Below are 19,721 nucleotides of genomic sequence, written 5' to 3'. Positions count from 1 at the left end.
TGGTTCCGATTAATATTTTAGAGGATAACGCCGGTTATGTCTGGGTTAGATCTGGTATTAGCAATCATCTGGCTCGTACTTTCGCATTTTTCGCATACTTGTTGGCCAGATCCTGTCCTTTTTCTGGTTTGGATCACGTAGTAATGTGGTACCACACTGAAACAGTCAATAGAATCTGGTTCCGAATAGTATTTTAGAGGATGACGCAGGTTACGTCTGGGTTAGTTCTGGTATTCGCAATCATCTGGCTCATACTTTCGCGTTTCTCGCATACTTGTTGGCCAGATCCTGGGTTTTTTCTGCTTTGGATCCCGTAATAATGTGGTTCCACACCGAAGCAGTAAACTAAACCAGGTTGCGATTAATATTTTAAAGGATATCGCCGGTTATGTCTCGGTTAGGACTGGGATTTGCCCTCATCTGGCTCGTACTTTCGCTTTTTTCGCATACTTGTTGGCCAGAACCTGACCTTTCTCTGCCATTGACCACGTAGTAATGTGGTACCACATCGAAACAGTCAATTAAACCTGGTTCCGATTAATATTTTAGAGGATAGCGCCGGTTATGTCAGGGTTAGGTCTGGTATTTGCCCTCATCTGGCTCGTACTTTCGCATTTTTCGCATACTTGTTGGCCAGATCCTGGGCTTTTTCTGGTTTGGATCACGTAGTAATGTGGTACCAAACTGAAACAGTCAATAGAAGCTGGTTCCGAATAGTATTTTAGAGGATAACGCAGGTTACGTCGGGTTTAGTTCTGGTATTCGCAATCATCTGGCTCATACTTTCGTGTTTTTCGCATACTTGTTGGCCAGATCCTGGGTTTTTTCTGCTTTGGATCCCGTAATAATGTGGTTCCACACCGAAGCAGTACATTAAACCAGGTTGCGATTAATATTTTAAAGGATATCGCCGGTTATGTCTCGGTTAGGTCTGGGATTTGCCCTCATCTGGCTCGTACTTTCGCATTTTTCGCATACTTATTGGCCAGATCCTGGCCTTTCTCTGGCATTGACCACGTAGTAATGTGGTACCACACTGAAACAGTCAACTAAACCTGGTTCCGATTAATATTTTGGAGGATAACGCCGGTTATGTCAGGGTTAGGTCTGGTATTTGCCAACATCTGGCTCGTACTTTCGCATTTTTCGCTTACTTTTGGTCCAGATCCTGGGTTTTTTCTGGTTTGGATCCCGTAGTAATGAGGTGCCACACCGAGACAGTCAATTAATCCAGGATGCGATTAATATTTTAGAGGATAACGACGGTTATGTCTCGGTTAGGTCTGGGATTTGCCCTCATCTGGTTCGTACTTTCGCATTTTTCGCATACTTGTTGGCCAGATCCTGGGCCTAATTCTGGTTTGGATCACGTAGTAATGTGGTACCACACTGAAACAGTCAATAGAAGCTGGTTCCGAATAGTATTTTAGAGGATAACGCAGGTTACGTCTGGGTTAGTTCTGGTATTCGCAATCATCTGGCTCATACTTTCGTGTTTTTCGCATACTTGTTGGCCAGATCCTGGGTTCTTTCTGCTTTGGATCCCGTAATAATGTGGTTCCACACCGAAGCAGTAAATTAAACCAGGTTGCGATTAATATTTTAAAGGATATCGCCGGCTATGTATCGGTTAGGTCTGGGATTTGCCCTCATCTGGCTCGGACTTTCGCATTTTTCGCATACTTGTTCGGCAGATCCTGGCCTTTTTCTGGCTTGGACCACGTAGTAATGCGGTGCCACACCGAAACGGTCAATCAAACCTGGTTGCGATTAATATTTTAAAGGATATCGCCGGCTATGTCTCGGTTAGGTCTGGGATTTGCCCTCATCTGGCTCGTACTTTCGCATTTTTCGCATACTTGTTGGCCAGATCCTGGCCTTTCTCTGGCATTGACCGCGTAGTAATGTGGTACCACACTGAAACAGTCAATTAAACCTGGTTCCGATTAATATTTTAGAGGATAACGCCGGTTATGTCAGGGTTAGGTCTGGTATTTGCCCTCATCTGGTTCGTACTTTCGCATTTTTCGCTTACTTTTGGTCCAGATCCTGGCATTTTTTCTGGTTTGGATGACGTAGTAATGCGGTACCACATCGAAACTGTCAACTAAATCTGGTTGCGATCAATATTTTAGAGGAGAACGCCGGTTATGTCTCGGTTAGTTCTGGGATTTGCCCTCTCCTGGCGCGTACTTTCGCATTTCTCGCATACTTGTTGGCCAGATCCTGGGCCTTTTGTGGTTTGGATCCCGTAGTAATGTGGTTCCACACCGAAGCAGTCAATTAATCGAGGATGCGATTAATATTTTAGAGGATAACGCCGGTTATGTCTGGGTTAGGTCTGGGACTTGCCCTCATCTGGCTCATACTTTCGCATTTTTCGCATACTTGTTGGCCAGATCCTGGGTTTTTTCTGCTTTGGATCCCGTAATAATGTGGTTCCACACCGAAGCAGTGAATTTAACCAGGTTGCGAATAATATTTTAAAGGATATCGCCGGTTATGTCTCGGTTAGGTCTTGGATTTGCCCTCATCTGGCTCGTACTTTCGCATTTTTCAAATACTTGTTGGCCAGATCCTGGGTTTTTTCTGGTTTGGATAACGTAGTAATGTGGTTCCCCACCGAAGCAGTCAATTAATCCAGGATGCGATTAATATTTTAGAGGATAACGCCGGTTATGTCTCGGTTAATTCTGGGATTTGCCCTCATCTGGCGCGTACTTTCGCATTTCTCGCAAACTTGTTGGCCAGATCCAGGCCTTTTTCTGGTTTGGATCACGTAGTATTGTGGTACCACATCGGAGCAGTCAATTAAACCTGGTTGCGATTAATATTTTAGAGGATAACGCTGGTTATGGCTGGGTTAGGTCTGGTATTTGCCCTCATCTGGCTCGTACTTTCGCATTTTTCCCATACTTGTTGGCCAGATCCTGGCCTTTTTCTGGTTTGGATCACGTAGTAATGTGGTACCACATCGAAACTGCCAACTAAACCTGGTTGCGATCAATATTTTAGAGGATAACGCCGGATATGTCTCGGTTAATTCTGGGATTTGCCCTCATCTGGCGCGTACTTTCGCATTTCTCGCAAACTTGTTGGCCAGATGCAGGGCATTTTATGGCATTGACCGCGTAGTAATGTGGTACCACACTGAAGTGGTCAATTAAACCTGGTTCCGATTAATATTTTAGAGGATAACGCCGGTTATGCCAGGGTTAGGTCTGGTATTTGCCCTCATCTGGCTCGTACTTTCGCATTTTTCCCATACTTGTTGGCCAGATCCTGGCCTTTTTCTGGTTTGGATCACGTAGTAATGTGGTACCACATCGAAACTGCCAACTAAACCTGGTTGCGATCAACATTTTAGAGGATAACGCCGGTTATGTCCCGGTTAATTCTGGGATTTGCCCTCATCTGGCGCGTACTTTCGCATTTCTCGCAAACTTGTTGGACAGATCCTGGACTTTTTCTCGTTTGGATCCCGTAGTAATGTGGTTCCACACCGAAACAGTCAATTAAACCTGGTTACGATTAATATTTTGGAGGATAACGCTGGTTATGTTTGGGTTAGTTCTGGTATTTGCAATCATCAGGCACATACTTTCGCATTTCTCGCATACTTGTTGGCCAGATCCTGGCCTTTTTCTGGTTTGGATCACGTAGTAAAGCGGTAGCACACCTAAACAGTCAACTAAAGCTGGTTGCGATTAATATTTTAGAGGATAACGCCGGTTATGTCTCGGTTAGGTCTGGGATTTGCCCTCATCTGGCTCGTACTTTCGCACTTTTCGCATACTTGTTGGCCAGATCCTGGGCTTTTTCTGGCTTGGATCACGTAGTAATGTGGTAACACACTGTCAATAAAAGCTGGTTCCGAATAGCATTCTAGAGGATAACGCTGGTTATGTCTCGGTTTGGTATGGTATTAGCAATCATCTGGCTCGTACTTTCGCATTTTTCGCATACTTGTTGGGCAGATCCTGGCCTTTTTCTGGCTTGGACCACGTAGTAATGTGGTACCACACTGAAACAGTCAATCAAACCTGGTTGCAGTTAATATTTTAGAGGATAACGCCGGTTATGTCTCGGTTAGGTCTGAGATTTGTCCTCATCTGGCTCGTACTTTCGAATTATTCGCATACTTGTTGTCCAGATCCTGGGCTTTTTCAGGCTAGGATCACGTAGTAATGTGGTACCACACTGAAACAGTCAATTAAACCTGGTTCCGATTAATATTTTGGAGGATAACGCTGGTTGTGTTTGGGTTAGTTCTGGTATTTGCAATCATCAGGCACATACTTTCGCAATTTTCGCATACTTGTTGGCCAGATCCTGGCCTTTTTCTGGTTTGGATCACGTAGTAATGTGGTACCACACTGAAACAGTCAATTAAACATGGTTCCGTTTAATATTTGGAGGATAACGCTGGTTGTGTTTGGGTTAGTTCTGGTATTTGCAATCATCAGGCACATACTTTCGCAATTTTCGCATACTTGTTGGCCCGATCCTGGTTTTTTTCTGGTTTGGATCACGTAGTAATGCGGTACCACACCGGAACAGTGAATTAAACCTGGTTGCGATTAATATTTTAGAGGATAGCCCCGGTTATGTCTCGGTTAGGTCTGGGATTTACCCTCATCTGGCTCGTACTTTCGCATTTTCCGCATATTTGTTGGCCAGATCCTGGGTTTTTTCTGCTTTGGATCCCGCAGTAATGTGGTTCCACACCGAAGCAGTCAATTAATCCAGGATGCGATTAATATTTTAGAGGATAACGCCGGTTATGTCTCGGTTAGGTCTGGGATTTGCCCTCATCTGGCTCAAACTTTCGCATTTCTCGCATACTTGTTGGCCAGATCCTGGCCTTTTTCTGGTTTGGATCACGTAGTAATGTGGTACCACACTGAAACAGTCAATAAAAGCTGGTTCCGATTAGTATTTTAGAGGATAACGCCGGTTATGTCTCGGTTAGGTCTGGTATTTGCCCTCATCTGGCTCGTACTTTCGCACTTTTCGCATACTTGTTGGCCAGATCCAGGGCTTTTTCTGGCTTGGATCACGGAGTAATTTGGTAACACACTGTCAATAAAAGCTGGTTCCGAATAGCATTCTAGAGGATAACGCTGGTTATGTCCCGGTTTGGTATGGTATTAGCAATCATCTGGCTCGTACTTTCGCATTTTTCGCATACTTGTTGGGCAGATCCTGGCCTTTTTCTGGCTTGGACCACGTAGTAATGCGGTACCACACCGAAACAGTCAACCAAACCTGGTTGCGATTAATATTTTAGAGGATAACGCCGGTTATGTCTCGGTTAGGTCTGGGATTTGTCCTCATCTGGCTCGTACTTTCGAATTATTCGCATACTTGTTGTCCAGATCCTGGGCTTTTTCAGGCTAGGATCACGTAGTAATGTGGTACCACACTGAAACAGTCAATAAAAGCTGGTTCCGATTAGTATTTTTGAGGACACCGCCGGCTATGTCTCGGTTAGCTCTGGGATTTGCCCTCATCTGGCTCGTACATTCGCATTTTTCAAATACTTGTCGGCCAGATCCTGGGCTTTTTCATGCTCTGACGTGGCAGTAATGTGGTACCACACTGAAACAGTCAATTAAACCTGGTTCCGATTAATATTTTGGAGGACAACGCTGGTTGTGTTTGGGTTAGTTCTGGTATTTGAAATCATCAGGCACATGCTTTCGCATTTTTCGCATACTTGTTGGCCAGATCCTGGCCTTTTTCTTGTTTGGATCACGTAGTAATGTGGTACCACACTGAAACAGTGAATAAAAGCGGGTTCCGATTAGTATTTTAGGGGATAACGCCGGTAATGTCTGGGTTAGGTCTGGTATTTGCCCTCATCTGGCTCGTACTTTCGCATTTTTCGCTTACTTGTTGGCCAGATCTCGGGTTTTTTGTGGTTTGGATCCCGTCGTAATGTGGTTCCACACCGAAACAGTCAATTAAACCTGGTTACGATTAATATTTTGGAGGATAACGCTGGTTATGTTTGGGTTAGTTCTGGTATTTGCAATCATCAGGCACATACTTTCGCATTTCTCGCATACTTGTTGGCCAGATCCTGGCCTTTTTCTGGTTTGGATAACGTAGTAATGCGGTAACACACCCAAACAGTCAATTAATCCAGGTTGCGATTAATATTTTAAAGGATATCGCCGGCTATGTCTCGGTTAGGTCTGGGATTTGCCCACATCTGGCTCGTACTTTCGCATTTTTCAAATACTTGTTGGCCAGATCCTGGCCTTTTTCTGGCATGGACCACGTAGTAATGTGGTACCACACTGAAACAGCCAATTAAACCTGGTTCCGAGTAATATTTTAGAGGATAACGCCGGTTATGTCTGGGTTAGGTCTGATATTTGCCCTCATCTGGCTCAAACTTTCGCATTTTTCGCATACTTGTTGGCCAGATCCTGGCCTTTTTCTGGTATGGATCACGTAGTAATGTGGTACCACACTGAAACAGTCAATAAAAGCTGGTTCCGATTAGTATTTTAGGGGATAACGCCGGTAACGTCTGGGTTAGGTCTGGTATTTGCCCTCATCTGGCTCGTACTTTCGCATTTTTCGCTTACTTGTTGGCCAGATCTCGGGTTTTTTGTGGTTTGGATCCCGTCGTAATGTGGTACCACACCGAAACAGTCAATTAAACCTGGTTGCGATTAATATTTTAGAGGATAACGCCGGTTATGTCTCGGTTAGGTCTGGGATTTGCCCTCATCTGGCTCGTACTTTCGCACTTTTCGCATACTTGTTGGCCAGATCCTGGGCTTTTTCTGGCTTGGATCACGTAGTAATGTGGTAACACACTGTCAATAAAAGCTGGTTCCGAATAGCATTCTAGAGGATAACGCTGGTTATGTCTCGGTTTGGTATGGTATTAGCAATCATCTGGCTCGTACTTTCGCATTTTTCGCATACTTGTTGGGCAGATCCTGGCCTTTTTCTGGCTTGGACCACGTAGTAATGCGGTACCACACCGAAACAGTCAATCAAACCTGGTTGCAATTAATATTTTAGAGGATAACGCCGGTTATGTCTCGGTTAGGTCTGGGATTTGTCCTCATCTGGCTCGTACTTTCGAATTATTCGCATACTTGTTGTCCAGATCCTGGGCTTTTTCAGGCTAGGATCACGTAGTAATGCGGTACCACACTGAAACAGTCAATTAAACCTGGTTCCGATTAATATTTTGGAGGATAACGCTGGTTGTGTTTGGGTTAGTTCTGGTATTTGCAATCATCAGGCACATACTTTCGCAATTTTCGCATACTTGTTGGCCAGATCCTGGCCTTTTTCTGGTTTGGATCACGTAGTAATGTGGTACCACACTGAAACAGTCAATTAAACCTGGTTCCGTTTAATATTTGGAGGATAACGCTGGTTGTGTTTGGGTTAGTTCTGGTATTTGCAATCATCAGGCACATACTTTCGCAATTTTCGCATACTTGTTGGCCAGATCCTGGTTTTTTTCTGGTTTGGATCACGTAGTAATGCGGTACCACACCGGAACAGTGAATTAAACCTGGTTGCGATTAATATTTTACAGGATAGCCCCGGTTATGTCTCGGTTAGGTCTGGGATTTGCCCTCATCTGGCTCGTACTTTCGCATTTTTCGCATATTTGTTGGCCAGATCCTGGGTTTTTTCTGCTTTGGATCCCGTAATAATGTGGTTCCACACCGAAGCAGTGAATTAAACCGGGTTGCGATTAATATTTTAAAGGATATCGCCGGCTATGTCTCGGTTAGGTCTGGGATTTGCCCTCATCTGGCTCGTACTTTCGCATTTTTCAAATACTTGTTGGCCAGGTCCTGTCCTTTTTCTGGCTTGGACCACGTAGTAATGTGGTACCACACTGAAACAGTCAATTAAACCTGGTTCCGCGTAATATTTTAGAGGATAACGCCGGTTATGTCTGGGTTAGGTCTGGTATTTGCCCTCAACTGGCTCGTACTTTCGCATTTTTCGCCTACTTGTTGGCCAGATCCTGGGCTTCTTCTGGTTTTGGTCCCGCAGTAATGTGGTTCCACACCGAAGCAGTCAATTAATCCAGGATGCGATTAATATTTTAGAGGATAACGCCGGTTATGTCTCGGTTAGGTCTGGGATTTGCCCTCATCTGGCTCAAACTTTCGCATTTCTCGCATACTTGTTGGCCAGATCCTGGCCTTTTCTGGTTTGGATCACGTAGTAATGTGGTACCACACTGAAACAGTCAATAAAAGCTGGTTCTGATTAGTATTTTAGAGGATAACGCCGGTTATGTCTCGGTTAGGTCTGGTATTTGCCCTCATCTGGCTCGTACTTTCGCACTTTTCGCATACTTGTTGGCCAGATCCAGGGCTTTTTCTGGCTTGGATCACGTAGTAATTTGGTAACACACTGTCAATAAAAGCTGGTTCCGAATAGCATTCTAGAGGATAACGCTGGTTATGTCCCGGTTTGGTATGGTATTAGCAATCATCTGTCTCGTACTTTCGCATTTTTCGCATACTTGTTGGGCAGATCCTGGCCTTTTTCTGGCTTGGACCACGTAGTAATGCGGTACCACACCGAAACAGTCAACCAAACCTGGTTGCGATTAATATTTTAGAGGATAACGCCGGTTATGTCTCGGTTAGGTCTGGGATTTGTCCTCATTTGGCTCGTACTTTCGAATTATTCGCATACTTGTTGTCCAGATCCTGGCTTTTTCAGGCTAGGATCACGTAGTAATGTGGTACCACACTGAAACAGTCAATAAAAGCTGGTTCCGATTAGTATTTTTGAGGACACCGCCGGCTATGTCTCGGTTAGGTCTGGGATTTGCCCTCATCTGGCTCGTACATTCGCATTTTTCAAATACTTGTCGGCCAGATCCTGGCCTTTTTCTGGTATGGACCACGTAGTAATGTGGTACCACACTGAAACAGTCAATTAAACCTGGTTCCGAGTAATATTTTAGAGGATAACGCCGGTTATGTCTGGGTTAGGTCTGGTATTTGCCCTCATCTGGCTCGTACTTTCGCATTTTTCGCTTACTTGTTGGCCAGATCCTGGCCTTTTTCTGGTTTGGATCCCGCAGTAATGTGGTTCCACACCGAAGCAGTCAATTAATCCAGGATGCGATTAATATTTTAGAGGATAACGCCGGTTATGTCTCGGTTAGGTCTGGGATTTGCCGTCATCTGGCTCAAACTTTCGCATTTCTCGCATACTTGTTGGCCAGATCCTGGCCATTTTCTGGTTTGGATCACGTAGTAATGTGGTACCACACTGAAACAGTCAATAAAAGCTGGTTCCGATTAGTATTTTAGAGGATAACGCTGGTTATGTCTGGGTTAGTTCTGATATTTGCAATCATCTGGCTCATACTTTCGCATTTTTCGCATACTTGCTGGCCAGATCCTGGCCTTTTTCTGGCTTTGACCACGTAGTAATGTGGTACCACACTGAAGCAGTCAATTAAACCTGGTTCCGATTAATATTTTGGAGGACAACGCTGGTTGTGTTTGGGTTAGTTCTGGTATTTGCAATCATCAGGCACATGCCTTCGCATTTTTCGCATACTTGTTGGCCAGATCCTGGCCTTTTTCTGGTTTGGATCACGTAGTAATGTGGTACCACACTGAAACAGTGAATAAAAGCTGGTTCCGATTAGTATTTTAGGGGATAACGCCGGTTATGTTTGGGTTAGGTCTGGTATTTGCCCTCATCTGGCTCGTACTTTCGCATTTTTCGCTTACTTGTTGGCCAGATCTCGGGTTTTTTGTGGTTTGGATCCCGTCGTAATGTGGTTCCACACCGAAACAGTCAATTAAACCTGGTTACGATTAATATTTTGGAGGATAACGCTGGTTATGGTTGGGTTAGTTCTGGTATTTGCAATCATCAGGCACATACTTTCGCATTTTTCACATACTTGTTGGCCAGATCCTGGCCTTTTTCTGGTTTGGATAACGTAGTAATGCGGTAACACACCCAAACAGTCAATTAAAGCTGGTTGCGATTAATATTTTAGAGGATAACGCCGGTTATGTCTCGGTTAGGTCTGAGATTTGCCCTCATCTGCCTCGTACTTTCGCATTTTTCGCATACTTGTTGGCCAGATCCTGGGCTTTTTCATGCTCTGACGTGGCAGTAATGTGGTACCACACTGAAACAGTCAATTAAACCTGGTTACGATTAATATTTTGGAGGATAACGCTGGTTATGGTTGGGTTAGTTCTGGTATTTGCAATCATCTGGCTCATACTTACGCGTTTTTCGCATACTAGATGGGCAGATCCAGGGCTTTTTCCGGTTTGGATCATGTAGTAATGCGGTACCACTCCGAAACAGTCAATTAAACCTGTTTGCGATTAATATTTTACAAGATAACGCCGGTTATGTCTCGGTTTGGTCTGGTATTAGCAATCATCTGGCTCGTACTTTCGCATTTTTCGCATACTTGTTGGCCAGATCCTGTCCTTTTTCTGGTTTGGATCACGTAGTAATGTGGTACCACACTGAAACAGTCAATAGAAGCTGGTTCCGAATAGTATTTTAGAGGATGACGCAGGTTACGTCTGGGTTAGTTTTGGTATTCGCAATCATCTGGCTCATACTTTCGCGTTTCTCGCATACTTGTTGGCCAGATCCTGGGTTTTTTCTGCTTTGGATCCCGTAATAATGTGGTTCCACACCGAAGCAGTAAATTAAACCAGGTTGCGATTAATATTTTAAAGGATATCGCCGGTTATGTCTCGGTTAGGTCTGGGATTTGCCCTCATCTGGCTCGTACTTTCGCTTTTTTCGCATACTTGTTGGCCAGATCCTGACCTTTCCCTGGCATTGACCACGTAGTCATGTGGTACCACACTGAAACAGTCAATTAAACCTGGTTCCGATTAATATTTTAGAGGATAACGCCGGTTATGTCAGGGTTAGGTCTGGTATTTGCCCTCATCTGGCTCGTACTTTCGCATTTTTCGCATACTTGTTGGCCAGATCCTGGGTTTTTTCTGCTTTGGATCCCGTAATAATGTGGTTCCACACCGAAGCAGTGAATTAAACCAGGTTGCGAATAATATTTTAAAGGATATCGCCGGTTATGTCTCGGTTAGGTCTGGGATTTGCCCTCATCTGGCGCGTACTTTCGCATTTCTCGCAAACTTGTTGGCCAGATCCTGGCCTTTTTCTGGTTTGGATCACGTAGTATTGTGGTACCACATCGGAGCAGTCAATTAAACCTGGTTGCGATTAATGTTTTAGAGGATAACGCTGGTTATGTCCCGGTTAATTCTGGGATTTGCCCTCATCTGGCGCGTACTTTCGCATTTCTCGCAAACTTGTTGGACAGATCCTGGACTTTTTCTGGTTTGGATCCCGTAGTAATGTGGTTCCACACCGAAGCAGTCAATTAATCCAGGATGCGATTAATATTTTAGAGGATAACGCCGGTTATGTCTCGGTTAATTCTGGGATTTGCCCTCATCTGGCGCGTACTTTCGCATTTCTCGCAAACTTGTTGGCCAGATGCAGGGCTTTTTCTGGTTTGGATCCCGTAGTAATGTGGTTCCACACCGAAGCAGTCAGTTAATCCAGGATGCGATTAATATTTTAGAGGATAACGCCGGTTATGTCTCGGTTAGGTCTGGGATTTGCCCTCATCTGGCTCGTACTTTCGCATTTCTCGCATACTTGTTGGCCAAATCCTGGCCTTTCTCTGGCATTGACCGCGTAGTAATGTGGTACCACACTGAAGCAGTCAATTAAACCTGGTTCCGATTAATATTTTAGAGGATAACGCCGGTTATGCCAGGGTTAGGTCTGGTATTTGCCCTCATCTGGTTCGAACTTTCGCATTTTTCGCATACTTGTTGGCCAGATCCTGGCCTTTTTCTGGTTTGGATCACGTAGTAATACGGTACCACACCGAAACAGTAAACTAAACCTGGTTGCGATTAATATTTTAGAGGATAGCGCAGGTTATGTCTCGGTTAGGTCTGGGATTTGCCCTCATCTGCCTCGTACTTTCGCATTTTTCGCATACTTGTTGGCCAGATCCTGGGCTTTTTCATGCTCTGACGTGGCAGTAATGTGGTACCACACTGAAACAGTCAATTAAACCTGGTTCCGATTAATATTTTGGAGGACAACGCTGGTTGTGTTTGGGTTAGTTCTGGTATTTGCAATCATCAGGCACATACTTTCGCATTTTTCGCATACTTGTTGGCCAGATCCTGGCCCTTCTCTGGTTTGGATCACGTAGTAATGTGGTACCACACTGAAACAGTGAATAAAAGCTGGTTCCGATTAGTATTTTAGGGGATAACGCCGGTTATGTTTGGGTTAGGTCTGGTATTTGCCCTCATCTGGCTCGTACTTTCGCATTTTTCGCTTACTTGTTGGCCAGATCTCGGGTTTTTTGTGGTTTGGATCCCGTCGTAATGTGGTTCCACACTGAAACAGTCAATTAAACCTGGTTACGATTAATATTTTGGAGGATAACGCTGGTTATGTCTGGGTTAGTTCTGGTATTTGCAATCATCTGGCTCATACTTACGCGTTTTTCGCATACTAGTTGGGCAGATCCAGGGCTTTTTCTGGTTTGGATCATGTAGTAATGCGGTACCACTCCGAAACAGTCAATTAAACCTGTTTGCGATTAATATTTTACAAGATAACGCCGGTTATGTCTCGGTTAGGTCTGGGATTTGCCCTCATCTGGCTCGTACTTTCGCATTTCTCGCATACTTGTTGGCCAGATCCTGGCCCTTCTCTGGTTTGGATCACGTAGTAATGTGGTACCTCACTGAAACAGTGAATAAAAGCTGGTTCCGATTAGTATTTTAGGGGATAACGCCGGTTATGTTTGGGTTAGGTCTGGTATTTGCCCTCATCTGGCTCAAACTTTCGCATTTCTCGCATACTTGTTGGCCAGATCCTGGCCTTTTTCTGGTTTGGATCACGTAGTAATGTGGTACCACACTGAAACTGTCAATAGAAGCTGTTTCCGAATAGTATTTTAGAGGATAACGCAGGTTACGTCTGGTTTAGTTCTCGTATTCGCAATCATCTGGCTCATACTTTCGTGTTTTTCGCATACTTGTTGGCCAGATCCTGGGTTTTTTCTGCTTTGGATCCCGTAATAATGTGGTTCCACACCGAAGCAGTAAATTAAACCAGGTTGCGATTAATATTTTAAAGGATATCGCCGGTTATGTCTCGGTTAGGTCTGGGATTTGCCCTCATCTGGCTCGTACTTTCGCTTTTTTCGCATACTTGTTGGCCAGATCCTGACCTTTCTCTGGCATTGACCACGTAGTAATGTGGAACCACACTGAAACAGTCAATTAAACCTGGTTCCGATCAATATTTTAGAGGATAACGCCGGTTACGTATCGGTTAGTTCTGGGATTTGCCCTCTCCTGGCGCGTGCTTTCGCATTTCTCGCATACTTGTTGGCCAGATCCTGGGCCTTTTGTGGTTTGGATCCCGTAGTAATGTGGTACCACACTGAAACAGTCAATTAATCCAGGATGCGATTAATATTTTAGAGAATAACGCCGGTTATGTCTCGGTTAGGTCTGGGATTTGCCCTCATCTGGCTCGTAGTTTCGCATTTTTCGCATACTTGTTGGCCAGATCCTGGGTTTTTTCTGGTTTGGATCCCGTAGTAATGAGGTGCCACACCGAGGCAGTCAATTAATCCAGGATGCGATTAATATTTTAGAGGATAACGACGGTTATGTCTCGGTTAGGTCTGGGATTTGCCCTCATCTGGTTCGTACTTTCGCATTTTTCGCATACTTGTTGGCCAGATCCTGGACCTAATTCTGGTTTGGATCACGTAGTAATGTGGTACCACACTGAAGCAGTCAATAGAAGCTGGTTCCGAATAGTATTTTAGAGGATAACGCAGGTTACGTCTGGGTTAGTTCTGGTATTCGCAATCATCTGGCTCATACTTTCGTGTTTTTCGCATACTTGTTGGCCAGATCCTGGGTTCTTTCTGCTTTGGATCCCGTAATAATGTGGTTCCACACCGAAGCAGTAAATTAAACCAGGTTGCGATTAATATTTTAAAGGATATCGCCGGCTATGTATCGGTTAGGTCTGGGATTTGCCCTCTCCTGGCGCGTACTTTCACATTTCTCGCATACTTGTTGGCCAGATCCTGGCCTTTTTCTGGTTTGGATCACGTAGTAATGTGGTACCACACTGAAACAGTCAATAAAAGCTGGTTCCGATTAGTATTTTAGAGGATAACGCTGGTTATGTCTGGGTTAGTTCTGGTATTTGCAATCCTCTGGCTCATACTTTCGCAATTTTCGTATACTTGTTGGCCAGATCCTGGCCTTTTTCTGGCTTTGACCACGTAGTAATGTGGTACCACACTGAAGCAGTCAATTAAACCTGGTTCCGATTAATATTTTAGAGGATAACGCCGGTTATGTCAGGGTTAGGTCTGGTATTTGCCCTCATCTGGTTCGTACTTTCGCATTTTTCGCTTACTTTTGGTCCAGATCCTGGCATTTTTTCTGGTTTGGATGACGTAGTAATGCGGTACCACATCGAAACTGTCAACTAAATCTGGTTGCGATCAATATTTTAGAGGAGAACGCCGGTTATGTCTCGGTTAGTTCTGGGATTTGCCCTCTCCTGGCGCGTACTTTCACATTTCTCGCATACTTGTTGGCCAGATCCTGGCCTTTTTCTGGTTTGGATCACGTAGTAATGTGGTACCACACTGAAACAGTCAATAAAAGCTGGTTCCGATTAGTATTTTAGAGGATAACGCTGGTTATGTCTGGGTTAGTTCTGGTATTTGCAATCCTCTGGCTCATACTTTCGCATTTTTCGTATACTTGTTGGCCAGATCCTGGCCTTTTTCTGGCTTTGACCACGTAGTAATGTGGTACCACACTGAAGCAGTCAATTAAACCTGGTTCCGATTAATATTTTAGAGGATAACGCCGGTTATGTCTGGGTTAGGTCTGGTATTTGCCCTCATCTGTCTCGAACTTTCGCATTTTTCGCATACTTGTTGGCCAGATCCTGGCCTTTTTCTGGTTTGGATCACGTAGTAATACGGTACCACACCGAAACAGTAAACTAAACCTGGTTGCGATTAATATTTTAGAGGATAGCGCAGGTTATGTCTCGGTTAGGTCTGGGATTTGCCCTCATCTGCCTCGTACTTTCGCATTTTTCGCATACTTGTTGGCCAGATCCTGGGCTTTTTCATGCTCTGACGTGGCAGTAATGTGGTACCACACTGAAACAGTCAATTAAACCTGGTTCCGATTAATATTTTGGAGGACAACGCTGGTTGTGTTTGGGTTAGTTCTGGTATTTGCAATCATCAGGCACATACTTTCGCATTTTTCGCATACTTGTTGGCCAGATCCTGGCCTTTTTCTGGTTTGGATCACGTAGTAATGTGGTACCACACTGAAACAGTGAATAAAAGCTGGTTCCGATAAGTATTTTAGGGGATAACGCCGGTTATGTTTGGGTTAGGTCTGGTATTTGCCCTCATCTGGCTCGTACTTTCGCATTTTTCGCTTACTTGTTGGCCAGATCTCGGGTTTTTTGTGGTTTGGATCCCGTCGTAATGTGGTTCCACACCGAAACAGTCAATTAAACCTGGTTACGATTAATATTTTGGAGGATAACGCTGGTTATGGTTGGGTTAGTTCTGGTATTTGCAATCATCAGGCACATACTTTCGCATTTTTCGCATACTTGTTGGCCAGATCCTGGCCTTTTTCTGGTTTGGATCACGTAGTATTCTGGTACCACACTGAAACAGTGAATAAAAGCTGGTTCCGATAAGTATTTTAGGGGATAACGCCGGTTATGTTTGGGTTAGGTCTGGTATTTGCAATCATCTGGCTCATACTTACGCGTTCTTCGCATACTAGTTGGGCAGATCCAGGGCTTTTTCTGGTTTGGATCATGTAGTAATGCGGTACCACTCCGAAACAGTCAATTAAACCTGTTTGCGATTAATATTTTACAAGATAACGCCGGTTATGTCTCGGTTTGGTCTGGTATTAGCAATCATCTGGCTCGTAATTTCGAATTTTTCGCATACTTGTTGGCCAGATCCTGTCCTTTTTCTGGTTTGGATCACGTAGTAATGTGGTACCACACTGAAACAGTCAATAGAAGCTGGTTCCGAATAGTATTTTAGAGGATGACGCAGGTTACGTCTGGGTTAGTTCTGGTATTCGCAATCATCTGGCTCATACTTTCGCGTTTCTCGCATACTTGCTGGCCAGATCCTGGGTTTTTTCTGCTTTGGATCCCGTAATAATGTGGTTCCACACCGAAGCAGTAAATTAAACCAGGTTGCGATTAATATTTTAAAGGATATCGCCAGGTATGTCAGGGTTAGGTCTGGTATTTGCCCTCATCTGGCTCGTACTTTCGCATTTTTCGCTTACTTTTGGTCCAGATCCTGGGTTTTTTCTGGTTTGGATCCCGTAGTAATGAGGTGCCATACCGAGACAGTCAATTAATCCAGGATGCGATTAATATTTTAGAGGATAACGCCGGTTATGTCTCGGTTAGGTGTGGGATTTGCCCTCATCTGGTTCGTACTTTCGCATTTTTCGCATACTTGTTGGCCAGATCCTGGGCTTTTTCTGGTTTGGATCACGTAGTAATGTGGTACCAAACTGAAACAGTCAATAGAAGCTGGTTCCGAATAGTATTTTAGAGGATAACGCAGGTTACGTCTGGTTTAGTTCTGGTATTCGCAATCATCTGGCTCGTACTTTCGCATTTTTCGCATACTTGTTGGCCAGATCCTGGGTTTTTTCTGGTTTGGATCCCGTAGTAATGAGGTGCCATACCGAGACAGTCAATTAATCCAGGATGCGATTTATATTTTAGAGGATAACGCCGGTTATGTCTCGGTTAGGTGTGGGATTTGCCCTCATCTGGTTCGTACTTTCGCATTTTTCGCATACTTGTTGGCCAGATCCTGGGTTTTTTCTGCTTTGGATCCCGTAATAATGTGGTTCCACACCGAAGCAGTACATTAAACCAGGTTGCGATTAATATTTTAAAGGATATCGCCGGTTATGTCTCGGTTAGGTCTGGGATTTGCCCTCATCTGGCTCGTACTTTCGCATTTTTCGCATACTTATTGGTCAGATCCTGGCCTTTCTCTGGCATTGACCACGTAGTAATGTGGTACCACACTGAAACAGTCAATTAAACCTGGTTCCGATTAATATTTTAGAGGATAACGCCGGTTATGTCAGGGTTAGGTCTGGTATTTGCCCTCATCTGGCTCGTACTTTCGCATTTTTCGCTTACCTTTGGTCCACATCCTGCGTTTTTTCTGGTTTGGATCCCGTAGTAATGAGGTGCCACACCGAGACAGTCAATTAATCCAGGATGCGATTAATATTTTAGAGGATAACGACGGTTATGTCTCGGTTAGGTCTGGGATTTGCCCTCATCTGGTTCGTAATTTCGCATTTTTCGCATACTTGTTGGCCAGATCCTGGGCCTAATTCAGGTTTGGATCACGTAGTAATGTGGTACCACACTGAAACAGTCAATAGAAGCTGGTTCCGAATAGTATTTTAGAGGATAACGCAGGTTACGTCTGGGTTAGTTCTGGTATTCGCAATCATCTGGCTCATACTTTCGTGTTTTTCGCATACTTGTTGGCCAGATCCTGGGTTCTTTCTGCTTTGGATCCCGTAATAATGTGGTTCCACACCGAAGCAGTCAGTTAATCCAGGATGCGATTAATATTTTAGAGGATAACGCCGGTTATGTCACAGTTAGGTCTGGGATTTGCCCTCATCTGGCTCGGACTTTCGCATTTTTCGCATACTTGTTCGGCAGATCCTGGCCTTTTTCTGGCTTGGACCACGTAGTAATGCGGTGCCACACCGAAACAGTCAATCAAACCTGGTTGCGATTAATATTTTAAAGGATATCGCCGGCTATGTCTCGGTTAGGTCTGGGATTTGCCCTCATCTGGCTCGTACTTTCGCATTTTTCGCATACTTGTTGGCCAGATCCTGGCCTTTCTCTGGCATTGACCACGTAGTAATGTGGTACCACACTGAAACAGTCAATTAAACCTGGTTCCGATTAATATTTTAGAGGATAACGCCGGTTATGTCAGGGTTAGGTCTGGGATTTGCCCTCATCTGGCTCGTACTTTCGCATTTTTCAAATACTTGTTGGCCAGATCCTGGGTATTTTCTGGTTTGGATAACGTAGTAATGTGGTTCCCCACCGAAGCAGTCAATTAATCCAGGATGCGATTAATATTTTAGAGGATAACGCCGGTTATGTCTCGGTTAATTCTGGGATTTGCCCTCATCTGGCGCGTACTTTCGCATTTCTCGCAAACTTGTTGGCCAGATCCTGGCCTTTTTCTGGTTTGGATCACGTAGTATTGTGGTACCACACCGAAGCAGTACATTAAACCAGGTTGCGATTAATATTTTAAAGGATATCGCCGGTTATGTCTCGGTTAGGTCTGGGATTTGCCCTCATCTGGCTCGTACTTTCGCATTTTTCGCATACTTATTGGTCAGATCCTGGCCTTTCTCTGGCATTGACCACGTAGTAATGTGGTACCACACTGAAACAGTCAATTAAACCTGGTTCCGATTAATATTTTAGAGGATAACGCCGGTTATGTCAGGGTTAGGTCTGGTATTTGCCCTCATCTGGCTCGTACTTTCGCATTTTTCGCTTACTTTTGGTCCAGATCCTGCGTTTTTTCTGGTTTGGATCCCGTAGTAATGAGGTGCCACACCGAGACAGTCAATTAATCCAGGATGCGATTAATATTTTAGAGGATAACGACGGTTATGTCTCGGTTAGGTCTGGGATTTGCCCTCATCTGGTTCGTAATTTCGCATTTTTCGCATACTTGTTGGCCAGATCCTGGGCCTAATTCTGGTTTGGATCACGTAGTAATGTGGTACCACACTGAAACAGTCAATAGAAGCTGGTTCCGAATAGTATTTTAGAGGATAACGCAGGTTACGTCTGGGTTAGTTCTGGTATTCGCAATCATCTGGCTCATACTTTCGTGTTTTTCGCATACTTGTTGGCCAGATCCTGGGTTCTTTCTGCTTTGGATCCCGTAATAATGTGGTTCCACACCGAAGCAGTCAGTTAATCCAGGATACGATTAATATTTTAGAGGATAACGCCGGTTATGTCACGGTTAGGTCTGGGATTTGCCCTCATCTGGCTCGGACTTTCGCATTTTTCGCATACTTGTTCGGCAGATCCTGGCCTTTTTCTGGCTTGGACCACGTAGTAATGCGGTGCCACACCGAAACAGTCAATCAAACCTGGTTGCGATTAATATTTTAAAGGATATCGCCGGCTATGTCTCGGTTAGGTCTGGGATTTGCCCTCATCTGGCTCGTACTTTCGCATTTTTCGCATACTTGTTGGCCAGATCCTGGCCTTTCTCTGGCATTGACCACGTAGTAATGTGGTACCACACTGAAACAGTCAATTAAACCTGGTTCCGATTAATATTTTAGAGGATAACGCCGGTTATGTCAGGGTTAGGTCTGGTATTTGCCCTCATCTGGTTCGTACTTTCGCATTTTTCGCATACTTTTGGTCCAGATCCTGGGTTTTTCCTGCTTTGGATCCCGTATTAATGTGGTTCCACACCGAAGCAGTGAATTAAACCAGGTTGCGAATAATATTTTAAAGGATATCGC

This window comes from Colletes latitarsis, chromosome 4 (genome assembly GCF_051014445.1).
Source record: "Colletes latitarsis isolate SP2378_abdomen chromosome 4, iyColLati1, whole genome shotgun sequence".
Lineage (NCBI taxonomy): Eukaryota > Metazoa > Arthropoda > Insecta > Hymenoptera > Colletidae > Colletes > Colletes latitarsis.
Note: the sequence above shows the minus strand (reverse complement) of the source record.